Source organism: Haliotis rubra, unplaced genomic scaffold, assembly GCF_003918875.1.
Source record: "Haliotis rubra isolate DU_JTF1 unplaced genomic scaffold, ASM391887v1 Scf115, whole genome shotgun sequence".
Lineage (NCBI taxonomy): Eukaryota > Metazoa > Mollusca > Gastropoda > Lepetellida > Haliotidae > Haliotis > Haliotis rubra.
Window position 1 is genome coordinate 813,830 of NW_025765059.1, and position 11,915 is coordinate 825,744.

An 11,915-nucleotide genomic window follows, 5' to 3' on the forward strand; every position below is an offset into this window, starting at 1 on the left:
GACCAGAGTAATAATAATGTAGAGTAATGGGTACTCATTTGAGTGGCAAGGCGCATTATGATGGATTTGTTAGTATTGTAATAGCATTTATAAACAGTAGTACCCAGTGTTATATTTACTAAAATGTTACGTATTTTCGCCTTAACAAAGGAGTATTTGAAAACTATGGTATCGATATACCTTCTTAGGGATTGCCGGATGGAATGGTTTCTTTGTACCTACGTATGAGTCGACGACAGTTAGAGTACGTGGTCAGATTCTGGGACTTGATAATGTACCTTTTTAATATTGAATCTGTGGATTGGTTTACTTGCGTTCATCTCTGGTTTTCCTGATCCAGACTTGACCGGCCGCCGAGTTGAAATAAGGCTGATTTCGACGTCAAATATAATTTACTCTGAGCCAATGTATCTGCCGTTGGATTTGTTATTCATTATAAGTTACATAATCACGTTTGACACATTTAAAAAATTCTTTCCATTTCGTTACACTGTGTAACATTTACCTCCTAGAGGCGTTATTCGACTGTAACTTGTTGTTGTTTTTTCGTCTTGAATGAGTTAGAGTTGTGAATTCGATTTCTAGTGCAATTCAACAGTTTACTTGTACTACATGTTCCCCTGGGGTTTTTCAGGTGTATAGTTGACATGCCTTTGCGTGTGTTTCCTAGGGGCCAACGATGGGACAGGGTACGTTCTCACCTAGTATCATCACTATTTGATAGTGAGTCATGGACACATGATCATGATACTGCCGGAATCATACAATTGACTCGGGTTTTAGAAGCAATGTCTTGTTATTATAGATACGTTTTATTCAGTAGATATATATTTATTTTACTCCAATGCAGTGAGGAATAGTGTTAGTTCAATATAGTCTTTTTAAAGTCGTTTTCCTTATCATTTTAGGACTGTGAAAAAGTCTTAAACTTACTTTTCGATGTCGATAACCATTTTTTCAAAACATTCAACAGAGTTAAAAAATATATATTTACAGGGTAAGTTCCATGAAAATGACATCATTTGTAAAATTAAAGAGATGATGTGGTCTACAGATCCCTGACAAAATACATATCTACAAACAATATTTAACGTTTTTGATGAGAAGTGGCAATTTACGTCTCAAATACACTTACAAAATACAATGTGTATATATGACAATTATTTCGGTAAAATTATTTTCATTAAAAAATATACTTTTAATGAGATGACCAATTGCAAGACCATTATCGTGATTCTGATTTAGAATAGTTGGCCAAACCCTTAGCAAGCTTCAGCAGTGCGGTTTGTTTCTTGGAAACTTTCGAAATAACTCAAGTTATAGTTCCACTTGGAATTTATCGCAAATAAACCAGAATGTCATAAGCTGTCATTTGAAAAGCTTTAGATTGTCTCAGTAGAATTAACGCAGTTTTATCCATGACAGCAGCTGGTAACTAGCTCTAATCGACGCAAAAACGCATATATCTTTAAAATTGCGGGTGTCGACTTGAAATTTAATGTTTCCCATTATTCAAATACTGTCACTTGATAAAGTAGAAACTCTGAAAAAAACGAACTGAAGCTACAATTAAAAACATGTGATAGGGCAGTCTACTGCAATCCAGCTGAAGGGCTGACTCTAGCTTCCCGTGTTAACAATAATATTCTCAATTTATAGGAATTCTTATCAGTCTAAAGAAGTGAATTATTAATATCACTTGTATTTGAATATCATTAACTAAGTGATAGCGCCCGACTAAGGGCCGCGAAAAGAGATTAAAATATGGAAAGTAAAATGTCACATGAAATTTACATAGCATTGAGCGATAGGTTGTCATGTTTATCGCCACTCACAACATACAACCAGAGCCATTGGCTACAACAGGCGGACATAACACAATAGTTAGTGCACTCGTACACCATCATTGTATGCCAAGAGCAGAGTTAACGTTGAGCATTCGTTCTGTGTATGATGAATATGCATAGCATAGCTGCGCTGGACAATATGTTCAATGCAATGGAATGCAACGACTTCTCTAATATAATGAATATATATATATATATATATATATATATATTTTTTTAAATCCTATTCTTAGTATTAAAACTATGCGAGGTTAATTCGTGTTTATTTTTATATCATATAATATATATATATATATATATATATATATATAGCTATTAGGTCTTTGAAATGTGATTTGTATTTGTAAGGGCATATCTAACAACTCAACTGATTCTAGTATTAAATCAACAGTGAATAAGGTTAAGCACGTTAGCGTTAAACAGCATATCTACAAAGGTATTTGATTCTATCATCCTATCACTAAAAGGCATATATATCAAGGTAACTAATGCTAGTATTAAAACTCATATCTTTGAAGGTAATTAATTCAAGTAATATAATGCATATCCTTCCAGGTAATAAATTGTAGCATTAAAATATATAGCTATAAAGGTACTGCATTCTGTTATCAAATGGTATCTGATAAATAAACGCGAAGAAAGATTTTCATTGATCATAAGAAACCTCCATTGTATGATTCAGACTGTAACACGAGCATGTGTTCATGACGGCTTAATATTGAAGTCCGCTACATGCAAATTCAATCAAGTGTTAGAACACCTTTCAAGATAAATTATTGTATCATTAACACTAAAGTGAATCAAGGTATTTTATTCCAGGTTGAAAAAGAAAACACAATTCTATCAAAGTAATACATTCTAGTAGTTAAATGTATATACACCAAGGTAATTCATTCTGGTAATAAAAGGCAACTCCTCTCCACAACTGATTTTAGAATTACATGGCAGCTAACGGCGCCGGTGATTTTACTATTTTTTATTCCAAGCTACTAGCTTGTCCTTTTCTTTCGTCAAAGGGTATAGCTACCAAGCTAATTGATTACAGCTTTCAAAGACATAATTATCAAGGTAATTGGTTCTGGTATTAACATGCATAGCTAGCAAGAAAATTGATTTTAGCATTAAATGGTAAAGATGAGCAATGTAATCGATTCAGGAAATAATTATACTCTAGTCATGCCTTTGGTTCTAACACTTTACAAGAACAGTAATAAAGATGGCATATTAAGCGTCGGAATTACATGATGCTGACCATAACAAAATGCAGGCGTGAATCAGTGTACAGTTGCATTATGTGTCTAAATGTTCTACACCACAAGTAATTTCCGAGCGTGAAATACTCTGGATACACACTGGTTAGTTTATGCTTGGACCGTCGGTGACGTGAAACCTATCAAAACACCACCACGTTGCCGCAGATGCCGTCGGTATGTTGGAGAAGAAGCCGGTAATCTGCAAGCCAGTTGCAAACATCTTGCGTGAATTTGTTTCATTTGTTTGCTTTTGTTGTCGTTGTCGTGTCGTTGTTGTTGCTGCACTCATAAACATTAAAGCCACATGGCAGTCTGTAAATAATCGAGTCGGGACCAGGTAATCCAGTGACAGACATGAAGAGTATCTATCTGCGCAGTTGTGATGACATGTGCATCGACCACGTCAATAAGCCTGACCACCCGATGCCGTTAGTCGCTGCCTTCGGTAAGCTTGTGTTGGTGATGATCAATCGTCACCCGGAATCACAGGATCGATGTTCATGTCAAGGTATCAAGACTACACCGTGATTGCAACAGAGGTGAATATGTCATTGGTTACAGTATCTACAATACTCAGTAGGCAATAGATCTACACAGGTGTATCTACAATACTGAGTAGGCAATGGACCTACACAGTTGTAGCTACACTGGCGACTAGGTACTGAATCTTCATACCCAATGCTACTTGAGTGTATAGGATCTACATCAACAGCAACGGTAGCCACACTGGTGAATACGTTCTAGCCCTACAATGTCTAAGCTACATGATATGTTCTGTGTCTACACCGTCTGGCTTGATTTGTTCTAAACCCGGGGTGGTGGGGTAGCCTAGTGGTTAAAGCGTTGGCTCGTCACGCCGAAGACCCGGGTTCGAATCCCCACATGGGTACAATGTGTGAAGCCCATTTCTGGTGTCCCCCGCCGTGATGTTGCTGGAATATTGCTAAAAGCGGCGTAAAACCAAACTCAGTCAGTCAGTCAGTCAGTCAGTTCTAACCCCATTAAAGCATTATAACTATAGTTAACTATTCTCAATGTTACTGGGATCATCAGTTTAAACATTTAGGCATAGAACATATATAGACTTCCAGCTTCCCAGAGTAACATCTTAATGTATATGTGAATCTTGCATGATCTTTTCATTTACCACTCATATTTCACTCAGGGAAAATACAATTAGCTGACTGATTGTTTTAATCTTCTGTTATCGCTCATTATTCCTCTATTGTGAAGATAATGTGTTATGAAACTTTTTTTTAATTTCCACCGTAGAAAAATAGAAAAAAGACCGTTGCGAAACGAACAGATTCCACTTGATACTGAAATGGCTGTACGTATAAATATCCAGGCTACAGTGAATAGGCTTGCACATTGAGTTTGACATTATTATCCGAGCTAAACAGACATCAGTATCTTGCTTGACCTGGGCAGAATAGATGACACGCCCTCTCTCTGGTTGGCACAAGAAACGGATCAGTCTCAGTTGTCGCCATTCTGTTGCTGGGAGCTCTGACGGAACTAATCTCCATAACGATCCAGTGCTAGTGCTGAAATTCGGTACATTAGATTAGCATATACATGAATCAACGAGACTCAAGCATGTTTACGATTTTAATACCTGATTGTAGGTAAAGGGCAGCGTTAACATGTAGTCGTGTGGCACACTTCAATACATTATATCTTATTTGTTTCATCGACCTTAAATGAACAAACTTCGAAATAGACCGCTCATCATAATAGATGTACAAATGTACAATGTTCCTTGTATTGACTATTTTCTGTCTCATCTTGTGTTGTTTCCTCTCTGATTTGAAATACTTAAATGCTACTTTTATGAAGAAACATAATTATAAAACAATGAATATAGAGTTGCAATAAATAATAGAACGTTCAACAAACACGCCATAAATAATGGAGTAATAGTTACAACAGATACAACCTAAACAACGGATGGAACGTTTTTACAGACAAAATATAAAATACCAGGGAGAGAAAAGATATAACTGACAAAATACATAAAGGACAAATAGATCAAACACTACATTAATAACGGACAAAGAGGAACATAACAACAAATCAAACAATGATCTCAGCACAAGAGAAATGAACTCAAGTATTCAAGTTTGCAACACCTTTGTTATAGTTTTGGAAATGGTAACTTTTCACACTTGTGTTATCGCTTTCATTACATCCAAGCTTGCTTCATTACACGCAAGCCTGTCACACTTTTGTTAACGCTTTCATTACATGCAAGCTTCCGACACTTGTGTTATCGCTTTCATTACATGCAAGCATCCGACACTTGTGTTCTCGCTTTCATTACAAGCAAGCTTCAGACACTTGTGTTATCACTTTTATTACACGCAACCTTGCCACACTCGTGTTATCGCTTTCATTACATGCAAGCTTCCCACACTTGTGTTATCGCTGTCATTGCATCCAAGCTTCCGACACGTGTGTTATCACTTTTTTACACGCACGCTTGTCACGCTCGTGTTATGTCTTTCATTACATGCAAGCTTGTCACACTTGTGTTATCACTTTCATTACACCCAAGCTTGTCACACTTGTGTTATCACTTTCATTACACCCAAGCTTGTCACACTTGAGATATCACTTCCACTACATGCAAACTGGTCACACTTGTGTCATCGCTTTCATCACATGCAAGCTTCCCACGCTCATGTTATCGCTTTCATTACATGCAACCTTCAGACACTTGTGTTATCACTTTTATTACACGCAAGCTTCCCACACTCGTGTTTTCGATTTCATTACATGCAAGCTTCCCACACTTGTGTTATCGCTTTCATTACATGCAAGCTTGCCACACTCGTGTTATTGCTTTCATTACATACAAGCTTCCTTTATTACATACAAACTTCCCATGCTCGTGTTATCGCTTTCATTACATGCAAGCTTCCCTCAATTGTGTTATTGCTTTCATTACATGCAAGCTTCCCTCAGTTGTGTGATTGCGTTCATTACATGCAAGCTTCCCACACTTGTGTTATCGTTTTCATTACATGCAAGCTGGTCACAACTGTGTTACCAATTCCGTTAGATGCAAGCTTCTGACACTTGTGTTATCGCTTTCATTACCTGCAAGCTGGTCACAACTGTGTTACCAATTCCGTTAGATGCAAGCTTCTGACACTTGTGTTATCGCTTTCATTACCTGCAAGCTGGTCACACTTGTGTTATTGCTTTCATTACATGCAAGCTTGTCACACTTGTTTTATCACTTTCATTACAGGCAAGCGGGTCACACTTGTGCCATCGCTTTCATTACATGCAAGCTGGTCACACTTGTGTCATCGTTTTCATCACATGCAAGCTTCCCACGCTCGTGTTATCGCTTTCATTACATGCAACTTTCGACACTTGTGTTATTGCTTTCGTTAGATACAAGCTTGTTACGCTTGTGTTATCGCTTTCATTACATGCAAGCTTGTCACACTTGTGTTATCACTTTCATTACTTGCAAGCCTGCCACACTCGTGTTATTGCTTGCATTACATACAAGCTTCCTTTATTACATACAAACTTCCCATGCTCGTGTTATCGCTTTCATTACATGCAAGCTTCCCTCAATTGTGTTATTGCTTTCATTACATGCAAGCTTCCCTCAATTGTGTTATTGCGTTCATTACATGCAAGCTTCCCACACTTGTGTTATCGCTTTCATTACATGCAAGCTGGTCACAACTGTGTTACCAATTCCGTTAGATGCAAGCTTCTGACACTTGTGTTATCGCTTTCATTACCTGCAAGCTGGTCACACTTGTGTTATTGCTTTCATTACATGCAAGCTTGTCACACTTGTTTTATCACTTTCATTACAGGCAAGCGGGTCACACTTGTGCCATCGCTTTCATTACATGCAAGCTGGTCACACTTGTGTCATCGCTTTCATCACATACAAGCTTCCCACGCTCGTGTTATCGCTTTCATTACATGCAACTTCCGACACTTGTGTTATTGCTTTCGTTAGATACAAGTTTGTTACACTTGTGTTCTCGCTTTCAGTACGTGCAAGCTTCTGACCCTCGTGTTATCACTTTCATTACATGTAAGCTGGTCACACTCGTGTTGTTGCGGTCTGTATTTATCGGTGTCGTAAGATACAAGCTTGCCACAGTTGCCGTACAAGTTTGCCACGGTTCTTTTACTGATGTGAGTTTACAAAACTGCCACGGTCCTGCTGTTTCTACACCTGCACAAGCTCTATGCTTTTTAACGTAAACGGATCTTTTTTTCAAATCGTGCTGGAAGAACCACACGGTAAGTACCGATAACACCACAGTTTAAGATCCAATAAAAAAGAGTAAATAGCTGCATTAGACGAACAATTAACTGAGTTGTTACTGCAAAAGTAAAACCCGTTGTAGGTAAACCTCATCGAGACTATTAAAGCGCGGCATTTCAACAGAGGGGCAGGACGAAGAAGTAAAATAATACCCGGATCAACGTGCTTTCTATGGTGAAAAGCCGTTGTCCGAATGATGGGAAATGTGAATATTAGACTTGACTGGGTCAAATAAAAGGATGAAGAGGGCGTATTTAAGCTGCAATTTCCGTATGTTTGTCTAAGTTATTTAAATCGGATTGTGGCATGTAGCCTCGAGTGTAGGTCAAGTAATGTGTCGTAATAATTACCATTTGCCAGCGAGAATGGAGTAAATAGTGATGGTGGCACAATCAGCGAGAGGAGCGGAGTCCACCCCATGGAGGATATAGAGTAGAAATATAATGAATCAAAACGACAAAAAATAACCTCGGAGTTTGCTGGTGTGTGGTATCACCCGAGCTCATTCAAACAGCATCCGTGATGAATTACAGTAGCAATGGTAATGGGCCGGTCTCTCTGGGTTAGGGACCTGATCTGTCATACTGGGGAAGAGAGAAATAAAATGTGAGAAAGTGATTTAGAAAGCCGGCTACTTGGTCGGTAATAGGGTGTATTTAGAGAGAGCGACTCAAGGGACTCGGCCATTGTAAACAGTGCTAATGAATCGCAGCGGCGGTGAAAGAGGACGTGTCGACAAATGAAATGAACACAATCGCCTCGCGCCAGACCGGACAATGAAACCGCGACTCTCTAAGCTCTCGGCGGCCGCTTGGGCAAAAATTACAGTATCTCGAATATCAATATATCAATTAGACTAATATTAAAGTTTCCAAATGTTGTGTGTGATTGCTACTCTTCGTGCACATGAAATCAATTTGTCTCTCCTGTATCCATCTTGGGTTGGTCGGCGTTTGATCGCCGGGCACAGAGGGGCGCTCTATAAAGACGAACCGGTCTGAAGGGGGACACAAGTCACGTTTTGGGAGTCCGGCAAATTTGGTCTGGGCTGTTCAGCACGAATTTAGCTCCTCCATTTAATATCGTCCTCCCAATGATTGTATAATGTATTAGAGGATGTCTCGGGCCTAGGGGACCACAGCCCTCCGACAGAATATGGTTTTCCTTTCACCAACTGATTAGAGATGCGCCTGTAGAAACAGCTCACTTGGCGTTCTGATCAGACAAACTTCTATAACACGCCATCAAAAAGCGGTCCATCACCAACCGGTCTCAACATATGTTAATAGGGGTTCCAACTGGAAATATAATCACACAGTGACATTAAAACATTTGCAGTTTAGGGGTTGAGGCACAACTGTCGAAACGCTTTGTTTTCGGTCCTAATTTACATAATACTATTTGATTTGTATTTTTCTGGCATATGTTACTTTTAAAATAAAGAGATGTCTTGATTCGAATCAATAACGCCTTCACGGTTATATGACCGTATTATTCCACACTGGCCATTTTATTTTAAGCAGACAATTAAGTGGATGTTCAATGAGGGATATCACTAGTTGTCAGGCTGTGTTGCAGATACAAGACCGGGCATCCCACACGTTGAGGTATATTCATAAAAATATGCATTTCGGGTCTGTTGTACTTGTAAATTGCAGATGTTAGGATTATATGTGATCTTATTGGTTTTAGTTTGTTTTAATATTTCACTTCTTTAGTTTCGAAGTTCATACTCTTTCAATATGACAATTCAACTAATATACTTCCAATCAAAAGTTTAGACTCACTTAGAACACTCACTATATGTTATGTATATATATATATGGTTACATCGAAGATTGATTTCTCCAATAACTTGGGGGAACCAACTGCAAACCTTGTGCAGATGAATTGCTTGAGGATCATGCATCGAATTGCTGAAAAGCATGTGCAAATATCGTGCATGTGAACAGCTGCGTTTTGGTGTAACGTTTTGTTAAGAAATCGCCAGTTTTCACTGAGTTTTATCATTTATTGAACTCATGACAATAATATTTTCAACGTTACGAATTTGTTTTACAATACATTAGTTCGTGTGTAAACAGTACCTTTAACCAGTATGGAATATTTTGCAAAATTTAGTTTAGAGCAGTTGCCTGAAGTAAGTGGCTATATTTACACTATTGAGTCTAAACTTTTGATGGGAAGTATATTTCACCATTTGCCTGTCGAAAAAGGACGATGGAATAGGACATCGATCACTAAATGATAGAAAATGTAAAATATGTTGTACTGGTGACACAGGAGATGAATTTCTCTATGTTTTTAAAAGTACATATTTTACAAAAGAAATTGCATTTACCGGATGCATATTTATTAAAACCAAATATTTTTCAATTTCAAGCTTCTTTTCACGTACAAAACACTTTGCTATGAAACACCTGTGTGAGTTCTGTTGCCTTGTAAATGAAAACTGTAAAATCTTCCGACTGACCCAATATCCACTATCACTCGATATAAGTATATGTGTCAGTTGTATCTCATATGCCAAAGGTTACGGCCTGAGCATAATAGAGTTGTTCTGTCCTGAATAGTGCTATACATATTGTATACGGAAATTCGTGTATTATTTTGTAGTCTCTTCAAACACCAAACACCTGGTTCACGTGATGTTGTAGGTGAATCGAGTAATATGATAATTTGAGATGAAAAGACTCTTATGAAAAAATGCGTTCTGGTTTATAACAGTGTGGTTATCGACCGATATTGTTCTCACAAAATGTATCTTACATTGTAGCAAAGGTTTCCCGTATGGTGGATCATAGGTATAGACGGAGCCACACCACAAAACACAACCTATAAAGAAATAGACCCTAATTTTTGATAATGTTAATACCATTTAGTGGGTGTGTCTGTTTGACTATTCAGCCTCATTGAAGAAATAGATCTACTTTAACGGAGCGCATTAACTAATTGACGTGAATTAACCTGTGGTCAAATAAACATTTCCTCACCATATCTCATTACCAAGGCTCATCAATAGTGGGTAAGTGTGGTGATCGACCTCACAAACACGCCATAATTGGAGAATATGCCATCACCGGCAAACACTTATGGATTATCTGCCCCTGGTGAAATTAGCGTTCACGTTTATCATTGATTTCATCTGGCATCGTGTGTGTGTGCACTTGTACATCTATTACGTTAAATAGAAATACGATAGCAAATTCGACAACAGTTTTCGATCACTGGCGAGATAAAAATACTAAAGTTATTTGGCCTTGTATTTACATCTGCTTCTTCCATGTTTACTAAATATATTGTGAACATCTGTTTGAAATTCCGCCGAAGACGACTAAATTTGAAGCCGATGCTTAAGGACCCCACCCCATGTTGTTTGGGGGGGAGGGGGGGTAATATTTTAATTACAACTGGTCACTGTCTTCCGATGTCCGAAGTTATTGACCCCTGACTTTTGTGGTCTCAGTGACATATGGATCATAGTGGACAGGTTGTCCAGAAATGTGAAGACATGGAGTCTGCACGGGCGTATGAAAGCAAGGCAGGATAAACAAAGGATGATCACACTGTCCCTGAAGCCTTGGTCAAGTTAGAGACCAAGACGATTAGCAGCGATTTGATTGAGGCTAAATTGCCACAAATTGATTTGATTACCGTAAGCCGCTTCCGTGGCCATGTAGTCAAGGCTCGACTGATTCCGTCAAGAAAATCGGATTTCCAACGCGGGGGAAAACAATGGGATGAATTCTGGGGCCCTCCTTATCCCTTTTCACCCATCACCTGGTGGGCCAAGGCTTGATTGATGAAGCGGTAGAACATCAAAGACCTGCATTATTCAAGGTGAGAGAAAGGTGATTGTCTGATTTATTTTAAATCTGAAGTGAAAGTTTTGATCAAGGAGATGTGGTTGCTTTTGTTTCCGCCTAAGACCCGTCAGCTTCCGAGGACAATCCCTTACCTGGTGCTCGGAAACGGGGGAAATTATCTAGTTATAGGATTGCAAGACTCTGGCAAAATAATAAAGACAAAAGAATTTATCCTAAATTAATGGCCAGCATTATCTTTACCTGGCATCTCGTTTATAACCGTTAAATAGCCATGTTGGTTTTTCTGCTAATGCGGCATTATGTTGAAGTTGTTTCTCATGCTAAGCGTGGAAGCTTATAACAAACAACCTCAGCGCCCTCTAGTGGCGGCCCACACAGAACTAAACAGTGGGTGACGAGGGTTGAAGGTCCGTGGCACGTCATGACGCATTGCTCGCGAGAGACCAGTTCAATCTTGCTTTTGTTTCATAGTTCGATAAGACGTATGGTTCCAAGTTAATATGTCTGATGAATTGACTGTCACGTTTTGTGACATGATTAATCAAAGTACCAACGTGGATATAGTATTGTCGCTGTCACATTTGCTTTTTCAATAAAAGTAATTATGTAATTCTGGTGCAATCAGAAGAATATCCATTTCGTTCAATGAATGTTACTTTTCATCGGCTCTTTATAAAAC